At 41.4% G+C, this 21,947-nt stretch overlaps 1 long non-coding RNA gene across 1 annotated transcript; it reads right to left on the minus strand.

Annotated features, from left to right (window-relative positions):
* Positions 1-5,658: 5,658 nt before the first annotated feature.
* Positions 5,659-17,222, minus strand: LOC116455066. Its single transcript, XR_004244293.1, has 4 exons — positions 17,040-17,222; positions 16,254-16,362; positions 14,348-14,447; positions 5,659-11,522 (listed from the first exon to the last, which is right to left on the minus strand). It is a non-coding gene; the product is annotated as an uncharacterized LOC116455066 (long non-coding RNA).
* Positions 17,223-21,947: the final 4,725 nt, after the last annotated feature.

Genomic DNA, 21,947 nt, shown 5'->3' on the forward strand with positions numbered 1-21,947 from the left:
CAGTCAGCAATTACTTTTTTTGGCAATGAATGTGAGGTGGCAGAGACACCACAAAAGAGGTAGCAAGATCATTCCTGAAGTAATAGATGCAAAGAGCCCCAGCGCAAGCTGAATTCACACCACCAGTACATTTTATACTGTAGATATATCGGTCCTGTAGAAATTACGCAGGTGTTAATGGCAGAAGGAGTAGGGAGAGCAATAGCCAGAGGCAGATTACCAGCAGAGCTAAGAGCAGCTGCCTTTCGTCTCCTTCCCACCCAGAAGCATTTCATTACACATTTAAGACTGTCATCTCACTTCCACACTCCAGCAGTGCAACTGCAGCATTCAGCACTGATAGCCCCAAAACTGCAGGATCAAACACTTCATAGCCCTGCTGCTTCAGCAACTGCTGTATGGAGATACTCGAGCCAATCCAGCAGCATCACAATATGCCAACAAGATCTTAAAAAAGTTCATTTTACCTGTGTGACTAAATGTGAGAAACCATACTCAGTAATTTTACCAGAAAAGTTTATTTTGTTATACTGTTGTTTGTCAAAGCAGGAATCTTTTGATGGCATATGACTCTACTGGAGACAGCACCAGTGTTGGCACCCACCTGCAACCTATTGCAGATGGCTGATATCCCCTTCTGAAAGACAGATTATACAAGGGTGATGAGTTCTCAGGCATCAGAGTGGGGTCTTACAAATACTGGGGGCATGACCTCATCGGTGAGTTTTATCTCTCCACTAAATTGAAGCACATTTTTCTGGCCTATATTTGACCACACAACTTGGCTAGAGCCACTCTGTGCCAGGAGACAAATTTAATTGCTAAGGTCTCTTGCCTTGGTTAGAAAGCTCAACTCATGCTGAGTGCAATGATGTGAACTTCAGTGTAGGTATCACAAACACAGATTCTAGGAACTGAGCAATATGGTAAGACATCACAGTTCTGTTATTGCTATGTGTAAGAAGAAATAAAAGTTGTAAGAGGAGGTATGAGACAGTGTAAGATATCTGAAATTTATCCAGAAGGGTTAAATAACATGATTTGAGAGGAAAAAAAACTATACAGTCAACTGTAGATTAGATCTGAAGATAATCTCAAATCATCTGACTTCAAATAAGGTTTGAAAGTTCATATTAGATGCATTAGCGCCCAAGCCTCTTGGAAGCTGGACTCCTAAAATCACTCTGGCATTTGTAACATATTGCTCTAACAAGGAGGAAAAACTGTTGCAAAGGTGCTTCTGTGCAGCTAGAAGCTAAAACCAACACCTCGAGAGTAACGCAGTGAGAAAGAACATAAAAATATCAAACAAAAATGAGAGTGTCATTATCTAATCACAAAATGGTGACTTCACAACTACAGTACTTTTTATTTCATTTAAAGAGCTGATACCCTTGATAAGGCTCATTAGGAAAAAATCTCCTATGGGAACTAGATGCTGAAAGAGTCAATTGCACTGAAGCACCATCTCAGAACCAGCTGGGGGGTTCTTTGAGTTACAGGGAGTCTGTGGATTGTGTTGGCTGGTTCTGGTTCTACGGCAATCCCAATAAGTGGTTACTCCCATAAAACAGGAAAGCATCAAGTGTCTAACATCATAACATCAGACCACCCCACAACATCAGTAAGTGGAACCTCATCACACCCCTCTGAGCTGTACAGTAGAGACACTTGCGTGCTTATAATTGAGCATGTGTGTAAGTGCTTGTAGGACTGAGGCCAAAGGTTGAAACAGCAGCCAAGGGAATACCTGCCCAACCTCTTCAAGGCAAGGATATTTTTTTGTAAAAGGATATTTTAACCTTCAGAGGTCATGGACTATGTAGTGGTACTATGACCTTTAACTTCTCTAGATCAAATGTTTATACAGGTGCTCTCATTTCCTGAAAGAGGAGCAGAGGTTTTAATATTATACAAACACTATTAATTTAAATATTTTTCCCAGTTGCTGTATCATGCCATTGAAAATAAATATATTTATCATTTTTACTTGGATCCACACATGTAACATAAGATTTTGAAAATCGTTATGGTCATCTGGTGGAAGTTTTCAGACTACATGTATAGGAAGGGACTTTAGTTGCTATCTAGCTTGAGTTCTAGAGATTACAAAAATGAAAGAATTCAGAGAAAAAAGCTCAAAAAGTTCCCCTAATTGTTATAAGGAATCCTAGTGCTGCAGTGGCTGCAGATCAAGTTAAAGAAGACCAGAGGTCCTGGGACTGGGATTCCTGGGGTTCATAGGTCAGTTCTGAGGCGGGTACCAAGGGGGTTTCCTTGTCCCAGTTTGGTGGCAATGTTAACAGTCTGAAGCAGAAACACCAGCTTTCCGTGGGAAATGTCAGATACAAAGATTTCTCAATTGTTCCCACTCCATGCCTGCTTGGAGCTGACAAAAATGCTATTTTCCACCTCTCTTGGCAATGATCTGCTTTTCCACTAGCTCAAGACAACTCAGTGTCCCAGCCAAGATTCTCTCTCTGGATCAGTACCGCCATGGAACGCTGTGTGGGGTTGTGCTGAGTGAGTAGTGTTTTGCTGCATTTGCTTTTCCTGTAGATCCTTCTAGGTCAAGTCGGGAAAATACACGACATAAAAGCTCTGAAAAATGCTGCATGGGAATGACTTCACATCCACCCCTGAGCTCTGAGCCAATTAATTATTGAGATGCAACTCTGACTGCCACCTTGCTGCTTTGGACCATGGCTCAGACTCTCAGATGAGTGATTTGAAGCAGATGCTTAGAAAAGCACCATGTGAATTTTATACAAGGCTCATTTGCTGTGCTCTGTTAGCCAGGTTAAAAGTTAAGGCAAGCAAACAGGTTGTGTAGAGATGGAGAACAAACCCAGTAGCATACTTTTCTCAGGAGGTAAGTGAGAAATAAGAGTCCTCCAGAAATGGCACCATGGGACATTTCTTTCATTTAATTTGCTATCGGGGTCAATTTCTAGAGTGTTTTCCCATATCAGCCTGGAAATATGAAACCTTTGAGTAATGCTTGCAGCACACACGCATGATACTGAAGTGTTTGCTGCCCTCCCACAAGCACACAAACTAGAGGAAGGGTCAGAGGATAGGACAGAGGATGTTAAAAGAATGTGAAGGCTAAACATACCAAACACAAGAGTAAGACATGCTTGTTGGAAAGAACATGTTAATCTTGATATGGCATAGAGATTTCTGCTTTCACAACTGCTGACAACCCTGATGCCAGACAAGGGCTGGAAGGTGACTGGACACAGGGTCCTCCACATCCCTTGATCTTGGATAGGAAAGCAAATGTTTTGGAGAGATGCCATTTTCCTTAGCTCTGTAGAGCCCAGACTGGCAGAAAATATTAGGACAGCATAGCTCAGTCTAAAAATTCATCTCTGAGAAAAAAAACGTGTGGTGCTCTGTGGTAAAGGAGACCCATGTAGTTGTTATAAGGAACCTCATGAGACATCCATCTTAGGAACAGCAGCTGGGTTTCTAATTAACAGCTTTTGCCTGAAAGTTACTCAGAGTATTTCAAATGTCACATACATCAATGGTGTTTGAGCAGATTTTGTACATATTAAATATCTGTTTACTAAGAAATTATGTTATATTCCCTGAAGATGTCTAAAAAGTGGTAGCAGGTACTGATCAGGATTTTAGGGTTTAAATTTTAGACATCTAAATGAAAGAGTCTTTATTTGATGCTACAAACAAGAGGAGGAACTTGGTGGCCAAGAAGGCATCCTGGCTTTTATCAGAAACAGTGTGGCCAGCAGGACCAGGGCAGTGATTGTCCCCTGTACTCGGCAATGGTGAGGCTGCATCTCACATCCTGTGTCCAGTTCTGGGCCCGTCACTTCAAGAAGAACATTGAGGTGCTGGATCATGTCCAGAGCAGGGCAATGGAGATGAGGAAGGGTCTGGAGCACAGGTCTGATGAGGAGCAGCTGAGAGAGCTGGGGGTGTTTGGCCTGGAGAAAAGGAGGGTCAGGGGAGACCTTATCACTCTCTCCAATTCCCTGAGAGGAGGCTGTAGCCAGGGGGGGTTGTCCTTTTCCTCCTAGTAATAAGTGAAAGGACAAGTGAAAATGGCCTCAGATTGTGCCAGGAGAGGTTTAGATTGGATATTGGGAAAAATTTCTGCTTGGAAAAGGTTGTCAAGATTGGAACAGGCTGCCCAGGGAAATGATTGGGCCACCATCCCTGGAGTTGTTCAAAAGACACACAGATGTGACACTTGGGGGCATGGTTTAGTGATGGACTTGGCAATGCTGGATTAATGGTTGGACTTGATGATCTTAAGGGTCTTTTCCAACCTAACGGTTCTGATTCAATGATTGTGTATGTGTATATGAATACGTGTATATATCAACAAACACAGGATAAAGGGACAGTGCTTTCAAATTTATAGACAAGTGATCCCTGGATAGACAATGCAGGTGTTTTAAAGACAACTGGGAAGTAAATAATGGAAAAGCAAAACAAATTCTAGTTTCATTACATTGGAGGATGTTGAACCTAATGGAGGTTCTGAAGGAATATGATATTCTAGTTCTTTATTTCCAGCTCTTTCTAAAATGACACGTCTGCTGAGACCTTCTCTATGATGGCAACGAAGACCCTTGCAGGACACCTTTTGATAGTTAATCTGGTTTAGTATTGTCCATTTGATTGATGGAAAGCCAATACTGAACTTTCCTCCAGGAGGCAGAAAAGACCAGAGTTTTTTGATTACATGATCATTTACAAACAAAGTGAGTCCTTTGTCTCAGCACAAGCAAAGGGAAGGCACTTGAAAAGTTATTCAGACAGATCTTGCTGCACCTATTAAGGCAGAGTTGGAGCTTGTAATCAGATTGTATATACTAAATGTCCGGTGCTGCTCATCCTGTCATGATGGACTTTTAATTTTCATGGCTTTCCAAAAATTACAGTGCCCTAACATAGCAGTAATGAAGCTTTCTGCTGAGTGTTTGTTCAGAAAAAGCATGCACTGAGCCCTATAAAATCACTGATTTTCACAGCGTACATGGCCCATCTGTAAGGGCATTATGATACAGAGAAGATCATTAGAAAAAATTCAAGACATGTCACTTCAAATGAAGTATTTCTCTAACTCAATCCACCTCTGGTGGCAGGCAAATTCTGGTCTCCCCTAGAAAATGAGGCAGAAAAGGGAAATGGATATTTTGAATGAGAGACTTGATGTTCACCCAAATATTCCCAAAGGATTATTTATGGATTTATTTGGGATATAAAATCACTGATCATATGGGGGAGCACTCTGTTTAGACAGACTACAACTTTGAAACTATTGCAGTGTGTACTTGTAGTACATGTGTGATTTTCATGGATTATTATAAATTCCAATTTGACACATGCTTTGGTTTTCAAGATTGTATCTGAAATACTTCAAGTTGGATTTTTCTGTGTCCTTGGTTTTTAGAAACTGTGGTTCATGACTTCAAATCTCTTGTTAACTGGTTAACACTTTTTTTGTGTGTGTGCAGGATGGCAGAAGCAGAGCTCCACAAGCACAACAACTTTTGTTAAAACACAAGGTAAACAAGATCTTCCAGAAATGCTAAAATAAAAAATAAAAGCTTTATTTTCCATACAGATTAAAAAAAAATTAAAACAAGGGAAGAAAAACAAGAAACAGTGTAGTAGTATGGCTCGAGATTGAGACAAAAGATTATTTTAACTCTGGGAAATTAAATGAAACTTTGCCTCAATTTTCAATATGATTGTTGATACGTAGCATGATGAGAAAGTCAGAATAATTGATCAAGCACTTGGATGGAAAAGGAAAGATCTATATCAAGAACAGACAGTCCAAACCTTTTGATAAACTCCAACTGGGTGTGGAGAGGGCTAATAGTCTCCACAGAAAAACACAGAAAAATTATCAAAGTACTGGTCCATCATCAAGTAGAGTTTGATGCCTTTACAGATTAAGGACACTGAAATTGATTGGAGAGAAGGAAACCTCTTGCAAGTGCTCAAAAATAAAAGACGTATGATCTGAAAAACTATAGATTTGTTACTCTGACTTCAATGGTATGTTATGCTTATAGGAGGAAAAACATGAAGAAAAGGTATTTAAGTGACTGAAAGGAAAGAAAAAATACAATATGTTTCTAAGAAAGGTTGAATATAAAAAACAAATATGATATTTTTATTCAGTAAAATGGCTGATTTTCTAGCTGAAGAAAATACCAGAAAAATCATTAATACCAGAAGACTAATGTATACATTGTCATGTAGGGTATTTTAATCCAAATAAGGAGATTAATTAAATATTTTCAAGATTGAGATGACTGATAAAACATGGGTTGTTCTGGAAAGGGATGTTTGGATTCTCAAAACATGACACTCAGGTGTCCTAGCACACGCCTGGGTGCAGACATGGAGGTCAGTTTCTTCTGCTTGCACCCTCTCAAATGGGCACTAAAATCCCCCAAACCACTGATGTTTTCCACCTCCTTCTATGCCTCTTCCCCTATTTTGGGCAGGGGCATCACCAGACTTGTGCCAGAATCCATCTTCTGTTGGGTGAGCCCAGCCCCCGGCACTTCCTGGTAGATCCACAGGAGATCTGCATGCCAGAAGACTCCACTTTTGCTCCTCTTCCATGATCTGGTGTTATCCTGGAACTGGGAAGGTCTGCAGGACCTGGAGAGCCTGGTCTCTTCATGTTGCTGCTGTGATGCTGGACACAGCCATCATTGGTTCCTCCAGCCCCTTCTGAAACTTTGGGTGAAGGGAACAGTTTCTGGGAGGCTGTGTCTGCCTCCTTCATTACCTCACATCCAGGATACTCACCCTCTCCCAATACTTTTAAAGTCACTGCCACTTCCCCTGACAAATGTGATTCCTTGCTATCAAAATCATCAACTCATTGCTAACATGGCCAAAGAATAATGCAATCTCTTTCTGGTTTTCCTTTTTTTTCTACTTCTTTCTCTTTTTAAAGTAGGAGTGCTTCATGCCTGAAGTTGGCAGGGACAAAAGGGGAGGCAGCAGGGTGGGAAGGGGGAGAGTGTTGAGGAACATCTGTTTCACATTTAACCTGGAACCAAACTTCTTCATCATGCTTCTCCAGCCTTGCTTGTATATTGATTCAATTACTAGGCTCTGCTAGTGCAAGAGATTTATATTAAAGCCTCATACAAAGCTATTGTGTTTTGTCACACAATAGTGCTGAATCAATTACAAACATGCACTACATGATCCTTCTCAGTCGTACTCGTTTGCTTGGGGACAATCTGACCAACCTAGACTCCAGCTGGGCTTTTCCTTACCTCCAGAAAGGTGTAACACACCTGGCTAGAGCTTGCTAGCAGGAGAGTCATGTCCTGGACATGTCATCCTCACTCCTGCCCCCTGTGAGCCACCTTTCTCAGCTCTGCCTCTTTAAAGGTTTGCACAGGTGAGAGAAATGAGGCTGGACCCATGTGCACAAAAGCCTGGCTGCAGGTCTCAGCAGCTGGAATAAAAGTCCCTCGGGTGTGCAAAGGAACATGGTGCAATGTGACCCTCCCCTCAGCAGTGGGGAGAAGCTGGCCAGTGCAGTCACATCACAAAAAAGGGAAAAGGCACTTGGGGCTGGTTGATACTTGGGGAAAAGAAGGGCAGAAGAGACAGGGTCTGTAACCCTCCAAGTCTCTTTTCCCCTAAGAGGCCAGCTTCCAAGTAGGGATGCAAAATGGCAATTGCGCTTTGCAGAACATGTCCCATGTAGAAAGTCAGTTTGCTGCTTACACCAAGACTGGTTCCCACCTTGGCCACTGACTTGCTATGTAACCATATCCAGAACTTCCTAAGCCAGTATTGCAAATATGGGTGATAATTTTGGATACTACCATACTTTCTGGGCTCTCAACATGAGTTTTCCATAGAAAGCCACCAGCACTGGAGATATCTTGAATTAAAGTACTTTTTATAAGTGTTTAAACGTACAGATTGCTTTTTCAAAACACCTAGGAAACCATACAGTGCTTCATAGATTGCATTAACTTATCTCTAGAACACAAATTGATAAATTTAGCACCTAGAAAGCTTCCAAACTGCTCAGAAAACCTTGCACAAAGAGCACTGAGGAGCCACAGAGCAGGTTGCTGTAGCTGTGCTAGATGTGCAAATGCTCCTCACTTGCCCACACATTTCCTACCTATTTGTCTTCACAGACAGTATTTGCCTCTTCTCAGCACCTGTCTTTCAAGATCTTCCTGATGGGACTGTAACCACCAACCAGTTCCTCTCTGAGTCCACATGTGCCAGTTCCAGGTAAATGCAGCTCCCTAGGCAGGCACTGCCTCTCTCTGCGCAGGTTCTCAGGCAGAACCGGGGCTGAGATTCTGAGATCCCTGTAACAGGGACTTTGTTTTTCATAACTAAACACATCCTAAGAGCACCCCTGATGTACTAATGTATATTAACAGCAATATTAGTGATAATGTATCTGACCAAAGTAGACCTACAAGTGAGTTCAAGTGGTCCATTTAGCCTTATTCTTCTTGTGTTCAGTAAAGAGCCTCAAATATAAGAGAAAAGTCAGGGTTATCCAAGATAAATTCACCTTTTGTCAGACTGATTTCCCATTCCAACTACTCCTCCTGCCTCAGTTTACCTGTTCTTGCAGTGGAGATAATATCTAACAGGGAAGAGAGCAAAACTCTTATGGCACAAACTGATGCTGTGAAGCAGATACCTGTGGACTTAACCCACGTACAGACATGACTCATAACTCCTCAGCAGAACTTTGTCCTGTGGGTAGAAGATAACAGGACCCTGTATCCCTAGGAAAGGTTGAAATTGTCTGAACAGAGTCTCAGTGTCCAGAGATTCTGAGCTAAAACTAGCAGAGCTCTTTCAAAGCCAGACTATAACTAGCTGTGATCAGAGCTCTTACAATGAGCTTTAGCTAATTTTGAGCTCTTTGGAGATCCTTTCATACAAAGAATGGCAGCAGCTGTGTCTGCCCCATGTGTGCTGCGAACCAGCTGCACCCAGAAGCCCCATGGCTGCATTATCTTAGTGCTGGCTCACAGTTATTATACCTTATTTCTCAGCAGGGCACTATTGCTTCAGGTTGAGCATGCTGTTAATGCGGCTGCTCAGCTTCCTGCTCTGTCCCCAGCTGGCAGAGAGCAGGCAGAGAGCACTGAGCCTGCAGCAGTGGATGGATGTACCCCAGAGGGCCCCAGCTGCATGGGTGTCCCCACGGCAGACCTGAGGACTGAGGGCACCATGTAGCCCCTGGCACTTGCATTAACCAAGCAGCTCTGGCAAACTTCCTCCTGGGAAACACCCTGAATTATCTTGTGCAGCTCCCAGGGAAGCTTGAATCACCAGAGGCTTTTAAGTGGTCTTCAGTTCACTGAGTGAAATCTAGCTCTGGTGCTTCTGGCCTCTGAGCCCAAATAAACACTGCTGGATCATACTTGCCCTCCAAAACAATTTCTGTCTTCATCCGTGACACAAACAGAGCAGCACGGCCACCCTTGAAGAAAAGTTTCTTGTCATGAAATGTGCAGGGTAGGTATTCCCATCACCAAGAAATGAAAGTTTCTTTAAAATACAGGGAAATACAGCCCACCATCAAGTATCCTCATATGGCCTGACATGGCAGGAGTGTGAAAAGCAGGAATAGGAGAAGTAAGACTTCTGAGTTCAGGGTTTCTGACAAAGGGTTCTGAAGAGATATTTTACCCACTTCTACGACCAGTGTCTGTGAGTTTATTTTTCTCTACTTTCTGTACATCTGTTGAAAACAAAGAGCCTTTGTTGGAAAACCATGTGTCATAAGTTGACATCTTAATACCACAGAGACCACCCCTTTTCAAGTCAAATAATTTCAAAAGTTTATATTCATAGAAAAAGAAGACAGAAATATGATTAGGGAAATCCATTTTGATTAACTGCTGCTTGATTAACTTGGCTGAGGTATCTGCACTCCAGCAATTTGTAGTTTTTCAGTGATGACTGATTAGAATTGGTCATTTTCTTTCCTACCCGAGTTACCTTGTTCTACTGTACAAGAAATGTGAATTTTCTAGAGAATTATCTAATATCTCCTGTGTCAATTTTTTGTAATTAACATTTTAAAATAATTAGAACTGATGGCAGAAATTTCACAATTCTTGAGAGCAAACAGCAGCTTGCTTTATAACTGGGTAGTTCCATGGAAGTATTATCTCAGTGCCATGGTCTGTTGTAAAGAAAACCAAGTCTTCAAAATTATTATGAAAAGGGAAAGCACAGAATTCATCAATCTGGCCCTGTGTGTGTCTATGCATCAGTGTCCTGAAAGCTGTGTCATGTGGTCTCCAGCCACAGAAAGGTATAATAGACTGGGGAATGTTCAGAAAATGATAAAAAAGATAATGAAAGGCATTCAAGATACACAGGACAACTTCTGTACAAGCAATGCCTAAGAGGTGGTAGTCTTCACTCTGGAAAAAGACAATCAGAAGGGAATTTGATGGGGCTCTACAAGATCAGGGAGAGGATGAAGGCAGGTTGAATATACATCCACTCTTGAAAACAAACAGGACATAGGGGATCTAAAATGCAATTAGCTGGAAGCGGGTTCGGACCAAACAAAGAACATTTTTACTCACACCAAAATCTGTTTAATCTGTGGAGCTCTTCACCATCCTCCTAACAGGTGCCAGAAAACCTCAGCTTTCTAAAAGGAGGCTGGAGAAATTCATAGAAAAGACATCTCTCAGGGCAATTAAATATACAGATGGTGTCTCTGGCTTGGCAGGATGATGAGCAAATAGGAGAAGACTGGAATGACATTTGAGAGGTTATCTCTCAATTTTTGTCATATTTTGTATTTTCCTAGGTGAATCCATGTGGCACCATCCAAGATAAAATACCAGACTAGAATTCTATTTGCTCTGGCCGAATATGTCTGGGTTTATATCTTTATATTGAGCACAAACACCCAGTTATGCTGGGTACCATCCACAGGGAACACCCGTGACAGTGTGTACCCAGAGCTACCACTGAAGGCAGAAACCAGGCAGCCAGAGCAGTGGGACTAAGGGATCCTGCCACTCCCATTTGACTTTCAAGGGGATTCCCAGGCACTGCTGCACAGGGGATATGGCAGCTCAAGGCAGCTCTCACCTGCAGGATGTCTGAGATCTTGCACAGGATAGGTGTACTCATATCACTCTACTTGCTCTCTAAGTAACTAAGAGCTCCCCCATTCCTTTTTGTATCCCAAACTGCCAAAATGCCTAAATGCTGGTTTACTCTTTTACAGTTAAACAGCCAGGGAAAAAAAAGCATGGAACTTGTAGATATGGAAATAGTTGAAACTAAAGTTCCCTCTGAATCATGGTCCTACAGTGGATGAGGCTGCAGCAGGTTCATTTCCCTGTGCCTTACAAGGTCCTGCAGAGCTCTCCAGCTGGCTGGGCACCTTCATGTCACATCCCGGGGCATGCACTGCAGACTGTCATTTACATCCCATAACGTGTTTCTGGTAGGCTGTAGCACGTCACTGTCATGGAAACTTCACACTGGGAGCAGGAAAACAAAAAAAGGAAAAAGCAAAATCAAAATTTTGCCCTACAGGACACCACGTGGAGCCCACTGGAGATGCAGAGTCAAATGCAAAGCCGAGGGGATGGTGCTCTGGAAGAATCAAATGTCCAGAGCAGTCTGAGCACAAACAGCTTGGCCTGAGGATCCAAGATCACGTCATGGAGGGGAATTATTTAGCAGAATTTAAGTAGGTGATGTTTCCAACAAGGACAAAAATAATTTTTGAAGTAAAATCTGTTTCCGTTTTAAAAACTTTATATGCCAAATGAAGTGGAAGGATCGTCCAGAAGTCATCTTTTGAGCATCACTACCTTCAGCCTCTTCTTTCTGGCCACAATGAACTCAGTCTCTGTGATGTACCATAAACCAGGTCTACACAGATTCTCGGGTGGTTTGCTGCTTGGGTAACACAGAGATATGCTTTTACAAATTAAGAGTTTATAAACCCCATAAAACCAGATTACACTGTCTTACTATGGAATAACCCAGATGTGATCCTAACATCCAGAACTGCTACCAGCAAAGAAGAGCCTAATTATAATTCCTTTTGCATTGCGTGTTTGGAGTTTCCTGACAAAGCAGCTCCTCTAATAACTTTAAAAATATCAGAGGAGCTAAAGGCACTCCTGGCTATTGCAGACTGCCCAGCACTTTCTAAAAAACATGCTGCTCAACATGAGAGTCAAAGGTCTAACAGAACCCAGACAGACCATCATGAAACCCAAGGCAGTTTCAGAAGCCAGCACTGTACAGGGAAAGTTCACAGGCAACCACCACCTTACCAGTGTTCAGGTACTTTTTTATACTTGAGTCATGCACATGGGAAAGGGGAGGGAGAAAATGGGATCTGTGTCCAAGGCAGAACTCATTTCTTCAAGGTTTGTCAGGGTGTTTCCACCAATAGGTCACCACACCCTCACCACATGAAAGAACTGTACAGAAACCAACGCCAGTAACTTTTGGCCCCGGGCTGACATCGCGTTTTTCTCTTTCTCTGATGTGATGTGAATAAGCAAAGAAAGGTGTTGAACTGAAATGCTTCAGAGAGTGCGGCATGAAGCATAACAAGGCCCCCTTTTCTGCATGTTATGATAGGTTCTGACATATGGTACTGAATGTACTTGATTATTGCATAAATTCTGTTAATTTCTGGGAAGCAGTAAGGAAGCAGACTTCCAGCTAAGATCCTTATCCTTGTATACCCCCCGGAGTGCACCACTTCAGTAACATTTTTCAGCAATACCATAATGAAGGAGCTCCTTATATGAGCCACTGCACTGTCTTCACTATTTTCCCTCACCACTTACTTGCCTCCAATAAAGTTCCTGCCTAGGGAGAGAGAAAAAGGGAAAAAAGAGAAAGCCAAGAGGTGAACTGTGTTCCCAGACCAAATCCCACTTGCTCTGGCTGCCCTTTAAGGACTGGAGCAGATGATTCCAAGCTGTGCTCTGCTCTGTGGTGGGGGTGCAGAGTCAGGAAAAGACCACCCTCGAGGCATGAACATCATCTGGGAGCACTGGTGTGGGCCACCTTAACCAGGTTTCACAGGCCTCAGCGTAAAGCTGCTGAGCTGAGCTGGGCTGGGCTGGGCTGGGCTGGGCTGGCAGCCTCCCCTCCCTCCAGATGTCTGTGCCTGTTCCCTAACCAGCTGCATGTGCGTGCTCCAGACAGCTCTGGAGACAATATCTACAGGTGTGCTGTCTCTTCAGCAGAGGAGTCAGGGCTGGGCAGTGGCTTCCAGGTTCAGGTTGGTGTGAGCCATGTCACCATCTCAGCTCCCTTTATCTCTCTTTGTTCTATGTGCCCAAACCTCTCAGCATCATTTCTCATGGAAGATGTGCAAGAGAGATGTCATATTATAGGCAGAAGACAAAATTTCTGATGAAGTAGTAAATCAATGGGTCATAATGTGCTTTAATGAGTAAACATAAAGCTGCTTGCATGTCCCAGAGGCCCTAAACTTAACAATTAACCCAACTAGCTCTAGGTCATGAGGTCTCTGAAGATGTTCTGGTTCCTGTAGTATTACAAGACTAACCATTTTTCTCTTCTGGATTCTCTCTTAGCTCTTCACAACCTTCCCATAAGACTTTAGACCTCAGACCGTCAAGAAGGAGGAAGCAGAAAATTTATAACCAGTAAGAACTGAAGAAAAGATTGAAGAAAGATATCTACCTCCTTTGTTCTCTACTCCAGTAGATGTCATTGCCTCTGAAAACAAGTGGTGGAAACCTGAAAATTAATAGGGATTTTATTTTTCTGGCAGAATGGTTTCTGTTCTAATCTCTCCCATGTTGTTCCTCATTTTCTGCCTCCCACTGGCAGTGCCCTCCTGCTCCATGTCCTCATTCTTGATGTTTCTAGCCTCCTGCCCTTTCCCTGCCAGACACCAGAGATCAAAAGTAAATACATAAGATCACTGAATTAATGAAAGAAGTGACTGGACCTAGTAAGACAGGCAGCTGTCACCTTGGTGACATCCATTGGCTCACTCCATGTCCAGCACTGCTGTGTGCCCAGACCATGAAGTGTTTAAGGCAGGGATTACATCTTATGAGGTTTGCATAGAGGTGCTGACTGAGGCCTTTGGGCAATGTGAACATTAAATAAGAGCCTTGTACTAGAAAACCTTCCCACCTGAAAGGGTTCAAAGAAAAGCCTCCTTGTATAAGTGAGATCCCTGCTTGGTGCATAGGCCGTTTATTTAACAGTGTGGCAACTGAAACAAATCATTGTGTAAGAACAAGCAGAGACTTCCCATTTCCCCTCCACCTGTCCTCCCACAGATGGATCCACTCACATGTGTCTGCTGTTTTACCAGCCTGGGACAGGCAATAAAATAGGGCCTTTTCAGCATGCAGAGATGATCCTTCAACTTTCAGAAATGTGAGGTATCAGCCCTGAGGAGGAAAACAATAAAAACCTTAATGAAATGGACTAACACCCATCACTCAAAATGTATGTGATGCATTCCAATTTCCAACAAAGACTGATAAAAGAACATGCAGCAATAAAATTTTAGCATTACCTATTTTTGAAGATCAAGAGGAATAATAATTTATTCTACTACCCTTTTATTCCTATGGGCTTCTTACAGCAATATATTTGTTTTTAATAATTTTGTGTGCTAATCGTAAAGAGGAATTGAAGGAGGAAGGAACAGATTGTATCACTGAACTCACAGTAATCAAAAGTTAAGCAAAAACCATTCCCTCTTTCCTGTGTCACTTACCCCTCCCAGTACTGGCTGTACATACCACACATTAAAGGGGCTCCGTTTACACAATCGCATTTGTTCACAGACATTACACCTACTACATTAAAAAAATGCTAGGAAAAAAATGCAGCACTTTATTTAAAGTCTTTTAGGATGACTTTCTTCTTGAGTCTCTGAATTTCTGGTTTCACCATATGCAAAATATGATACATGCCCTCCTACTGCAAACTGCTTTGAGATGTATGGATGAAAAGTGCTTTATATGTACACCTGACTATGGGCAGTTTATTTGTTCCCCTAATAACCAGTTCCCTCAATGAAGACATTTTTATTAAGATCAACAGGAGAGCAGGGTGCAGGGGGGAGGCATTTAAATTGGGGTAGGATTTTTAAAAGTGAAATTATTCCATGCCTCAGTAATATAACATCTAGGAAAAGAAACATTATTTGAACAGGTGCATTTTATATATCACATGCACGTGCACTTTCACTGCTTGAATCCCTTCTAGTGAAATTCACCTGGGCAGCAAATGAGCCTGTAAAGTTACATTATTAATTTTCAGGCTAGTGTTCTCATTTAGATAATCAGCGTCATGCCTTTGCAATTTACTCAACTAAGCCGATTCAGCAAAATTGCCCTTTTTACAGCATATGTACCCCACATGTGAAGGCTGGATCTACCCTTTCATTCCAGTGTAGTAAGTAAGAACATGTTGTCAAGAAGATGTAAATGCAACGCTTTCACTAATCAGCCATGATGCACCATCTAAGGGTTTGCCTAGAAGCTGAGTACACTTTTTATATTTACATGCTGTATTGCTGCACATGTTAGAGCCCATGTAATAAAACATGGTGTTCTTGATCAGACATGGTGCAAGCTGGACTGCACATGCAGGTTTCCTGTAGCACCATCAAAGGAGAGTCTGCACTGTGCTTCCACTGCCTGGCCACATCCAGACTGACATACAGAGGAGAAAGTGTGAGGAAGATCCAGGACAGAGCAGGGATCCTGGGGGGCAGACAGAGCATTTCTAGCAGGCTTGTATTCAATTCATTTGGGGGCAATCAGTTACAAACAGGACCCACAGAATGGAAGGTGGCTTAAATAGGTAGAAGTACTGAGTGTGTCTTAACAAACATAAAATGTTTGTATTTAATCATGGATTGAGCAATTCATGTAGTCTGGGCTTCAACCCTCAGAACTCCTGACTTAACTTCAGTCATTTCAATGTGGATGCTCAGATAAAACCAGCCCTCTGGATGTCCTTCACACTGAGTGAATGTAGAGAAATACAGTCAGCACACAGCTTATTTTAGACACTTCAACATTATGATAGGATAAATTGTTCTCTAAATGAGCCTTACAGTCTTCACAGATTATAGCAGAAACTTCGATTAGATAACAAACTTTTATATGGATGAAATTAGTCAGGATGAAATACATGAGTTATACCCACTGGGAAAACTCTTGTAACCAGCATAACTTCACCTGAGTACGAATTGCCAGTCATGCAGATCCAGGGGCAGATGGGGCTGCAGTACAGACAAAACTTCAGTGATGCTTGTTCAGTAGAAAGGGAAAGCCAAATTCAGCCCAGCTGAAAGATGAATATCATGAAACAGAGTACTCAATTTCATCAAAAATATTATAGTGGAAAATCATGTTAATTACTAGTGACTATATAGAAAGTTCATGGAAAGTCTTGAAAAAATTTCCATATCTTATTTGCTAAATGACGTTCACTGGGTATCTCACAAGGAGAAGCACCATATGATCCCAGAAGGAAAACAAACCAAAAAAAAAAAAAAAATATTAACTTGGTGCAGTGTATTTTGTTCAAATTAAACAATGAAGAAAATGGAACCTCCAGGGACAGCCTGTGTGAAGAGGTTACAAATACTGCTTTGCCCTGCAAGAATGATGTCATGGTTTCTGTCAGAATTGCTAAAATACCAACATGTGTTTTCTGGAACATGGGCTTAGAGATATACTTTCTTTGTACTCACAGACTCATTTTCCCACAGAACTTTATGAACTGAAGGATGAACCTTCATTACACTCTAGCAGCCTACAGCTTTTCTGGTTTTTTTAAGTATTTTGTTAAAACCTCGCAAATCTTCATGTTAATATCCTTCTCCATATTTTCTGACATTACATCTGAAATGCATTAAAGAATTACTCAAAATTTGAATACACAAATCAACAGAAAAATTAAATTTAAACATTTTGAATCTCAAACGTTTAACAGACTACTACAACCTTACATCTACATACCTGTCATGGGCGACGTGGGAGCTTCAGAGAGTTTGTTAGAGAAGCCCTCCTGTTGAGTCACAAGGTGCAGAAGGGACTCCCTTGCTTTCTAAACTCCTTCTCAGAGAGGAGCCTGAGGGCAGCTGGATCCAATCTTAGCCCCAGACTGTCACTGGTTTAAGTCTAAGGAATTATAGAGGTGTGATTGAGCCTTTGTACAACTTTGTCCTGCAGGTATAAGGATGTCAAAACCACATATATTTATATATAAATGGATAATCTATTATGATAAATGATTAGACAAAAGATCTGTATCAGAATTATTTGCTACAGAGTACAGAAGCTAAAATTATGAGTATAGCACAGTATAGGACAGTAAAATGCACTGTAACAAACCAATTATATTAAAGCTATAAATATAAATATAATATTATATTAAGCAAAAAGAAACAATTATTAGAGATTGATATAAGTCACCAATGCCAATGACTGTGGACAAAATCTCTTTCACTCAAACTCTGAAGTAACTTTGAGGCATCCCCAATCAAGGGAGGATCCCCACACACACTCCAAGAAGGGATATGTCAGAAGAACCTGTCCATTTGAAAGTGGGACTGGATCTTTATAGTATAAAGTGGCTGAGTGTCAGTCATACGTCTCCAGGCAGCTCAGCATTTTTACACAAGGGTACTTCACCATATCTGCCACAGTTAAGGAGTCAGACTGGTTTTAGCACAGTTCAGCATCAAAACAACATGACACATCTGCTCTCAGTCCACCACTTACAACCTTGAAAATACGACATTATCCAAGCTGCCTGACCACATTCCAGGTGGAGTATCTGGCTACAGTACCAGACAGTCCCACAAGAGTGTTTCTCTTAGATCTGTTTCTGAAGTTCATTATGCAGAATGCATTAGACCATTTAGAGTCATACTTGACTTGCTACACGGAAGTATATGTCTATAGGCATTTTACAAATTTAACTGATTTGAGATATGATTGTACACCAGTTTGATTTATTGTATGTTGAATTAGCAAGAATGTGAAGTAACGTAACTGGGAAAAAAGTAAGACTAATTTAGCCTTTTCAAAAAGTCATCCCACAAATTTTAATTCCAAAATTTCCTTCCCAAAAGCACTGAGTATAAAACCCTTCAACAGATTTCTTTGTTTTCCATCAGAACAATCCCAATCAAATTCAGAGCTGTGCAGCCCAACAGATGTCAACAACACCTGGGATCAGAGGCCAGAAAACATGATCCAGGAACAGGAGCAGCACACAGGGATTTCCTGATCACAGCCCAGACCTCTAGATCTGTGACTGGGCAGGTAGGGAGGGAGAAAGAGGAAACTTCTGTCAGGGTAAATGTGGTTGTGGTGCAGCACTGGTAATAGATTAAATTTCTGGTGGCAGTTTCCACAAAGTGATTTCCTAACTGCTCATGATTTTACGGGGAATTCTACTGATGCAGGCCAAATCTCTTCCAGTTGTGATCTGACATAAATTGATATACTACAGATACTGTCTAATCTGTCACACTTAGGCAGTCCAGACTATCTAGACCAAGCTAGACAGCCCAGCCAGGGAGGTTCAGATTAGTTATTAGCAAAATGTTTGTCACTTCACGACTGGTTAGGCAGTGGTGGGTTAGGCATTCTCACTACAGGACTGATTAGGCACAGGGAAGTGGTGGAGTCACTGCCTCTTGAAGTGTTAAAAGACATCTGGATGTGGCACCTGGGGATAGTGGTGCTGGGTTGACAGTTAGACTGGATGATCTTGAATGCCTCTTCTAATCTGGATGACTCTGTGATTCTGTGCTATTTTTTGCTGATCAGCTATGCAGTAGAGTTCTGGCAAACCAAATGATTTGGATTTTATTATCTATTACCAAGACAGGTTAAAAAGAAGAGAGTGAGAAAATGAGCACATAGCAAAGCTGCAAATTTACTGTATCCTATGCAATACTGATTCCCACTGAGATTATGCTTCTTGAAGACAATCTGGAGAATGGTGGGATGACAGCATCCAAGACAGGTGATAAAAGCAATCCTAATGACTCCATGTTTCAACTTCCATGGCCCTCACTTTAGATTGGCAAATAGAAGTGAGATTGGAGGGCCACCACATTTCAAAATCAACAACCCCCAAAGTGGCTCAAAAACTAGCGTGTATCCTGGTGGAAGGAGGGGACCTACCAGCTCTACAGCAGCTGGCTTCTGGATACAGAATCAGTTGTGCTGCTCACAAAGCTAGACAAAAATACAACTGTATAAACTAGAAGTCTGGTTTTGCTTCAGTAACCACTTTGAGACCTGCTACAACATGCAGTTGGCAAGAAGTTAATCTGTAGTTGTAGAAGTCCATTGCATTGGCAGATCCATTTTTACTTCTTTGTCCTTGATTGCATTAGTGATAATACAGTCATGAATAACCCAAAAAGCATTGTATAGAAAAATATGTGCCTCAAAATGTATTTCACCTCATGAAGAATACACTGGTGACACAAATGACAGTGATGAGGCTCACAATATTTTCTCTATATCTCCAATTCTAAAGTGGAAAAGACAAAAGACTGATGCAGGAAAAAAGAATTCAACATCTTCCTGACCTGGATATGTATCACTCTCAACACAATGCCTGCATTACGGAAGAAAATCAATGTGTTCTTTGCTCCCAAACTCAAGGAAGTACATCTATCAGACAGATACTAATGTAGCACTCTTTCAGCTGTCTAGTTGTTGGCATGGAATCATCCTCATCAGGCACAACTGTGATACCTCCTCACTCTTAATTCATAAAGGAATTTGAGAATAAAAGTGTTTCAGAGCAAGCAGAAGAACTTGGAATACATTGGTGCTGCTCTCTGTGGTATAAGACATTATAAAAGAGACAGGTGTGAATTAGATCATAGACATGAAGGGGATCATTGGTCTGAATGGCACACACTAAATAAAACAATTTGGAAACCACTTTCACATTACACACTGCAGAAAATCTAAGTATCTCATATCATCTCTGCCTTCCAACAATCTGAAATCCCTGAAAAATTACTCCTTTTTGTAGCACAAATCTAATGATGAGGATGTCAAGTCAAGAATACAGAACTTGACTGGCACTTCAGGGCTCCTGCGTGAGTCCAAAGATGAACAGGAGAAATCTCTGAAGTCAACTCTTGGATAGTGATGAGAAGTTGGACACTTCAAAGCTCACACAGCTGTAGAAAGGATGTTTACAAATTAAGGCTCACTGAGGTCAAGGACACCTGCTAGTAAAAAAATGCATAATTTTTGTTATTAGCCAAAGACGAAGAATCTAGTGAAGTCTCCCTGCTGTGCTTATAAAATCACACAACGTTCTTCATTCTGATCATTTGTGCAAAGTTAACTTAGTTCTTTTCTTTTTTCTGCTGTCCCATGACAGATCATAAAAAATTTGCTCATAGTTACTTAAATAACATCCATTTTTCTAAGGGTGATAAAAATTTTGTTTACTCTCTGCAACTGCCAAGGTGTTTTAGTTGGAATTGGATAAATGCTCATTTGCAACATTAGTGATTCCACTGGGGGAATCCAGCCTGGAAAATTGCTAATTACGTTTTTCCCTCCAAGTCACAAACCACTCCTAGTGCTTTTATGTGGTTTTGCCATTCAGAATTGTCACTTCAGAAATGCAGCACTTAAAGACTTTTACCTATGTAAATAATAAACCATAGCCAAATCCTGGAGTTCTTAGTTTCACACCAATGTAATTAAAACTCTAATTCAACAGGATGTGATTCTTCAGTTGCGAAACTAAAAAAGATAAAAACTAATGAACCAGTTATGATGGGATAAGAAGGATATGACCTTGCTATGCTAAGTGCTTAGTCTCACCACTTGGGTACCTTCCCTAATTTATTTACTTCAGATCCCATATGTATGAATGTACTAACAAATATCCCATAGAGAAACACCACATAGTTCTCATTCTTTAAAACAACACAGACACTTCACCCTACTGAGTTTTTCCAGTGGTTTTGACTTGGTTCCCAAAAGTAGACTCCTCTTGAACTGTCCTGCTTTGGGCTGGGATAGAATTAATTTTCTTCATAGTAGCTGTTATGGAGTTGTGTTTTGGATTTGTGCTGGAAACAGTGTTGATAATTCAAGGATGTCTTAGTCATTGCTGAGCAGTGCTGACACTGAGTCAAGGCCTTTCCTCACACCACCCCACTAGTGAGGAGGTTGGGGATGGACAAGGACTTAGGAGGGGACACAGCTGTGACAGCTGACCTTAACTGATCCAAGGGACATCCCACACCATGTGGCATCATGCTCAGCATATAAAGCTGTGGAAAGAGGAAAGGAAGCAGAAGACATTCAGAGTGATGGTGTTCGTCGTCCCAAATCACTGTTAATCATGACAAAGCCCTGTTTCACTGGAGATGGATAAAAACCAGCATGCCAATGGGAAGTGGTTGATGAATTCCTTGTTTTGCTTTGCTTGCATGCTTGAATTTTGCTTTCCCTATTAAACTCTTCACAGGAATTTTCTCCAATTTTGCAGCATCAATCCTCAAATGTGGACATCAGAAACAGAGATTACATCACATACACTGCTGCCCACCCAAAGTCTGAACACTTTCAAGTATTGTGAGTTGAGTATGAAAAACGGCACCACCTAAAATTACTAGACACATTTGAAAACATTGGCCCTAATGACTGATTCTTTTTCAGCATACTCCAGTTCACATTATTAATGTCTCATCTGAAGTGATTAGTCATATCAGTTGCAGTGGAAGAAAAACCAAATCTTCATGTTCTGCCTTAAACTCTTAATACCACTTAATTGTAACAAGTTTAAAAAGTTGACACACATTGGAGTCTTAAAAAAAGGGACAGGAAACTCCCCTCCCCTTCTTGTTTCAGTTTACTTTAACTAGT

Source organism: Corvus moneduloides, chromosome 1 (genome assembly GCF_009650955.1).
Source record: "Corvus moneduloides isolate bCorMon1 chromosome 1, bCorMon1.pri, whole genome shotgun sequence".
Classification (NCBI taxonomy): Eukaryota; Metazoa; Chordata; class Aves; order Passeriformes; family Corvidae; genus Corvus; species Corvus moneduloides.